This window comes from Balaenoptera ricei, chromosome 1, assembly GCF_028023285.1.
Source record: "Balaenoptera ricei isolate mBalRic1 chromosome 1, mBalRic1.hap2, whole genome shotgun sequence".
NCBI classification, from domain to species: Eukaryota; Metazoa; Chordata; class Mammalia; order Artiodactyla; family Balaenopteridae; genus Balaenoptera; species Balaenoptera ricei.
In genome coordinates, this window is record NC_082639.1 from 91,727,191 (window position 1) to 91,733,211 (window position 6,021).

The window sequence follows — 6,021 nt, forward strand, 5'->3', positions numbered from 1 at the left end:
AAAAGTTTGAGGTTTTTGCCCAGGATTTTCAGACCATTTATCTTGAATTCTTGGGATTCATTAGAGGTGCTCCAGAATGTAATGAATAAGAAGATTCATGGGGCAAAACTCTAGACCTTTCACCCTCTACCACTCCCATGCCTGCTTTGTCTCAAGAAACTCTCTTTTTATCTATGGACTTCATTGCAGAGAAAACAATAAAGAGCCATTACTAACATGATAAAATAAACTGATAATCACTGCTATATGCAAAGAGGAGCCATCAAGTGTTTTAAAGAAGGGGAATGATGTGCTGAATTATGTTTTTTTTTAACTTTTTTTTAATTGGAGTATAGTTTCTGCTGTACAATGAAGTAAATCAGCTATATGTATACATATATCCCCTCCCTCTTGGACCTCCCTCCCACCGCCCATCATCCCACACATCTAGGTCATCACAGAGCACCAAGCTGAGCTCCCTGTGCTATACAACAGGTTCCCACTAGCTATCTATTTTACACATGGTAGTGTATATATGAATTATGTGTTTTAAAGTGCTATTCTGATGATCTTGTGGAGAATGTGCAGTTTGGAGGAAGTAGACATGAAAAGCAGGGACACCAGTTAGGAGGCTGGTGAGTTGAAAAAGCCTCAGTTAAAGGCAGTGGTAGTGCAGTTTTTAATAAATGCATTTAGGAAGCATTTTTCAGGTAATGCAGAAAAAAACTGGATGTGAATTAAAAAGGGAAAATGTAGCCAAATAATGATTCGTAAGGTAATTGCAAAATTTTCTCTGATGCAAATTGCATAAGAAAAGCAGGTTTGGAATTTAGGGAAGATAATGAGATTCACTATGAACATATTAGGTTTGAGGTATTACCAGAACAATAATACTTAGTAAGCAGCTGAAAATACAAATTGGAGCATGAAATAAAAGTTAGAAAATCTTCAACAGAATCCAGCTAAAGACTGGAGAGCAGATGACATCCCCATAGGACAAGTGTAACAGAAAAGAAAAATGAAACAAGACTGACCCCTAGGGAGTCAATCATTTAAGAGGTAGTGAAGGAGAGTAAAAAGAATAATTGAGAAACAGAGAAAAAGGATCAGGAAAGATCAATCAAAGAATCCAAACTAAAACAGAACATGAGAAAGAAGTAGAATTTGATTCAACAGAATCAAATTCATCAGAGATGAAATAATGTAAAATAACTCAAAAGAAGCCACTAGTTATTGGGATGAGAAAGTCATTAGGGAGTTTTGCAAAAAGTTTCGGTAGAAAGGTTGGGAAAGAAGTCATATTTGGTATGTAATTTCAGGGCTGTATTATCTTGGCTCATCCTGTATTTCATATTACTTGTTGGGTCAATTTATATTGACTTAACAAGTGCAGAAATTACCTCTGTTAGAAGTTCTCAAAGAAATAAATAAAATCAATGGCACAGAAAAATTACTAAATTTTAAATTGTAAAATTAAAATTTGCATTTAAAATAAATCCCTGAAATTTTTCAAGTTTAATTTCTTCATAAAAATAGGAAATATTTCCTATTTTTTCCTAAGGAAATATTGAGAGAGCATACTATATATCTGAAAAATGTACATGGAACAGTAAACACAGACATTCTGATAAAACTACTAGATTATAATGAAAGGAAAATATCCTTTAGGCCTCTAGGAAAAGTCACTTCTAAGTGAAGGAAATCAAATTATTATTAGACATTTCAATAATAATAATTTTATGCCAGAGGACAATGAAATAACACATTTAATACTCTAGGAAAGAAATGTGAGCCTGTGATTTTATATCCAAATAACTGACTTTCAAATAAAAAGACTGTGCACTGTTATAAATATAGAGGTACATAGTATTTTCACAATCACTCCCTCAGGAAGTATTATTTCCATACACATTTCCTGTGGAATCTATTAAAGAATTAGATTAGTTTACTAAATGACAGAATAACATCAGCATGAGTACTGGTGATAAACATAAAAGATACATTTTCCTTCGGAACCAAGATTAGACAACGATTATAAAAAAGGACACAAGTGGTTATAATCACTATTATCAAAGAGTAAAGTATGACATACCTATCGCTCTGATGATGTAGAAAGAGTATATTCATTAAAAAATAAGAAGAAAAGTGAAAGGATCATATGAAAGGTAGAATAAACTTGTTTCAAAGTTATTAATTGAGACTAAAATTTATTATTATATATCAGATACTGTGGGAAAGGGAGGGGAGGTCTAACAGCTAATTTCCTTCTTGCTCACAGGAGGGTACCAATACACAGTGAAAGGAAAAAAAGGTCATCAACTTTATATATAGTTATTAATGAAAAGCAAATATTGAAATAAAAATAAAAACCCTCATATATAAAAATAAAGGTTGAGTAAATAAATAAACCACATAATGAAATGATTATATAAACTATATAAAATGGTTAACCCAGAACAAACATATCAATCATATCAACAAGTTCAAATGAGCTTAACTAACCTATTGAGTAAGAATATTTTCATATTGCCTGGCAAGCAGCATATTAGATAGTAAATTGGCAAAGGGATTCATTTTCTTTTTTTTTTTTAGGCCTTGCAGTGCAGTGTGCAGGGATCTTAGTTCCGCCCCCTGCATTGGGAATGTGGAGTCTTAGCCACTGGACCACCAGGGAAGTCTCCAAGGATTAGTCAAATAAAATATGGTATGTCCACCAATGAGACAGGGCAATAGATGGTGTGGCTGTCACATAATTAGATACAAATTATTTTTAGTTCATCTGAAGCAACCACCATTCTGAATCTTATATTCACTCTCTCCTTTATTTTATAGTATAATTTTATTGCACCTATATGTGTACTATAGAGTATATTTTTGAATTTTAATTCTTTTGATTTATTAAAAATCATGTGTTACGTCTTCCGTAGGACTTATTTTTCACTTCTATTAATGCTAACATCTATGTGGTTCTACTTCATTTGCTCCGACTGCTTCATAATAGTTGTAGCTGTGTGTGTGTGTGTGTGTGTGTATGTGTGTGTTTGTAAACTTATTCGTCCTCTTTTCCATTGCTACCCACTTTTTTTTTTTAATTAATTAATTAATTAATTTATGGCTGTGTTGGGTCTTCTTTTCTGCGCGAGGGCCTTCCCTAGCTGCGGCAAGCGGGGGCCACTCGTCATCCGTCATCGCGGTGCGCGGGCCTCTCACCATCGCGGCCTCTCCTGTTGCAGAGCACAGGCTCCAGACGCGCAGGCTCAGTAGTTGTGGCTCACGGGCCCAGCCGCTCCTCGGCATGTGGGATCTTCCCAGACCAGGGCCCGAACCCGTGTCCCCTGCATTGGCAGGCACTCTCAACCACTGCACCACCAGGGAAGCCCCATTGTTACACACTTTTTATTCTAGGTTTCTGCTATTGTAAATAGTTTTATTGTGGGTGGATAATCCTGTACCTAAATGAGGTAAGGAAATATTTTCATCCTTTTTCACATAGTTAATTACGTTTTCTAACTTATTTTGTCACTCGTTTGACCTGCCAACTCTGGCTTATTCCAAGTTTCATACTTGCATAGGTCAGTGTGTGGGCCCTCTATTCTGTCCCCTTGGTCTATTTCTGTCAATATATCAAAAGCTTAATTACTATGGTTTCATAAGTGCACTTCTCTGCTCTAGGATCCATCCTCCTATCTCTTCTTAGTTTCCTATTGCCTTTCAACAGATCCTCAGCCTTTCCTTGTCTTTCAGGATCTTGACACTTTTGAAGTACTGATAAGTTATTTTTCAAATTCTCTCAGTTTGGGTTTGTCTGATATTTTGTCATAATTGGACTGTGGTTATGTTTCTTTGGCAAAAATACCATAGGAATCGTATTGCATTGTATTGTATTGTACCATAGGAATGATATTGTGTTTTTCTGAGTACATCATATCATGGAGTTCATGATGTTTTTTACTGGTGATGTTGTCATTGATTACTTGGTGAAGGTGTCTTCTGTGGGCTTCCTCTAGCATTACCATCTATCACTTTTTAGTTAATAAATATTTGGGGAGAGATACTTTGATATGATGCAAATCCCATTTCTCCTCAAGTTTGCACTAACTTTAGCATCCATCAATAGATCTGGTTTGCAGAAATGATTACTGTGATATTTGCTTAATGCTGATTTTCTATTTTTCTCTTTCCTTCCACATTTATTAACTGGAATTATATGATAAAGAAGAGCCATCTCTTATCTCCAAATTGAGTATTTATTTATATCAGTACAGACTTGTGGATATTTCTTTTACTTTATTGGTTAAATTTCAATATTATCATTATTTATTTTGATGTTCGGACTGTTCCAGTTTGGACCATTAGAAGTGCCTCCAGGTTAGCTCCTGTGTTCTTTTGACAAGCCCTTATGTTTCTTTGAGCATTTTCTTATTTTCTGGAACCAGGCTCATTTTTTCTGCATAGTCCTGGAATTAACCACTTCTCCAAGAAGCCCCAGTTCCATTTATTGGTGAATATTTAGAAACCAAGATAGAGATGCTAGGTATGCATTTGGAGGCCATTTTGAATTTAAGAATCACATCATATGTTAAAAAGCAAGATTCACACTCACCAAAGAAAAGATGCTTTCACTCTGAGGGAAATATGGGAACTGAAAATGAGGGAGATTCAGATTTTATACACACATGAAGACCTGTTCTCATTGAGTATAATTGTCCACATTATTTTAAATATTAATTCCCTTTTCTCTTCATTAGCATATGCAGATGATTTTGTCTAAGTTAAGTTTATATGGTACAACCTCACTATTGTATGAAATTCCAGATTAGGGAAAGGTTTTCTCATCTTGGGGGAATCAGGGAAAGTTATTCTTGTTCATTGACTCTTATTGGCAATTGAGAAAAAATCCAATGTTACAAGCAAAATTTAAATATATAAACAAAATAAGCAAGGAAAGGTGGCTTTTGTTTATAATTTCACATATCCTTGGGAAGTACAGGCCTCAGGGACAAGTGGAGCTACGAGCCCATTTAAACATGTTCAGGACTCTGGCTCTGTCTAATGTTACAGCTTCTTTCTGTGTTGTTGGATACAGGTTTCAAATTACTTTTTTAGGAACTTCGCTTCTGGCAGCTGCCATGCCTCCTGTAGCATAGCTTAGTCATCAAATAGGAGCTGAATCTCTTTATGCAGCCCAATCAACAAAAGCATGAAGATGGACTATTTGGCATGGCTTGGACTATATGCCTATCCCTGGACAAATCAACAGGGATCAGAAGATGTAAATCCACAATTAGGACCCCTCACTAGAATCATATATGGTAGAAATGTGGGGAAAAACAGTTCCCCCCAAAACGGAATTTGGTCTCAGAGAATGAGTACTCAGAATAAAAACCAAGGTCTCTAGTCTTAGACAATAATTTAAAAAATAGCAACAGATCCATTACATGGGTGGGTGGGTGTGTTTATGTGTGTGTATTAGGGAATATTCTGTGCAAATGAAATTGGAACCTGGAAGTCAAGGAAGCACAGGAAAGCATGATGTAATCAGAGGAGCCTGGAGAGCAGAAAGTATGTGGTGTACAGGATGTACAAGATGTTAGGAGATGAGGTGTGTGTAGCAAGAATATGAAGTATGTCACAGGAGATAAGTTCATAAAGAGCTGGGTTAACAATTTATTTGTTTTATTTTTTTAATTGAAGTATAGTTGTTGTACAATATTATTAAATTATAGGTGTACAATATAGTGATTCAAAATTTTTAAAGGTTATATTCCATTTATAAGTTATTATAAAATATTGGCTATATTTCCGTGTTGTACAATATATCCTTGTAGCTTAGTTTATATCTAATAGTTTTTACCTCTTATTCCCTTACCCCTTTATTGCCCCTCCCCATTCCCTTTCCCTGCTGGTAACCACTAGTTTGTTCTCTATATCTGTGAGTCCGCTTCATGAAATGCTCAGAAGTTTGAACTTTATCCTGGAGTTGGTAAGATCTATTTATATATTTATTTTTGTCTTAACTAGGGCAGTGACATTATCAGATTG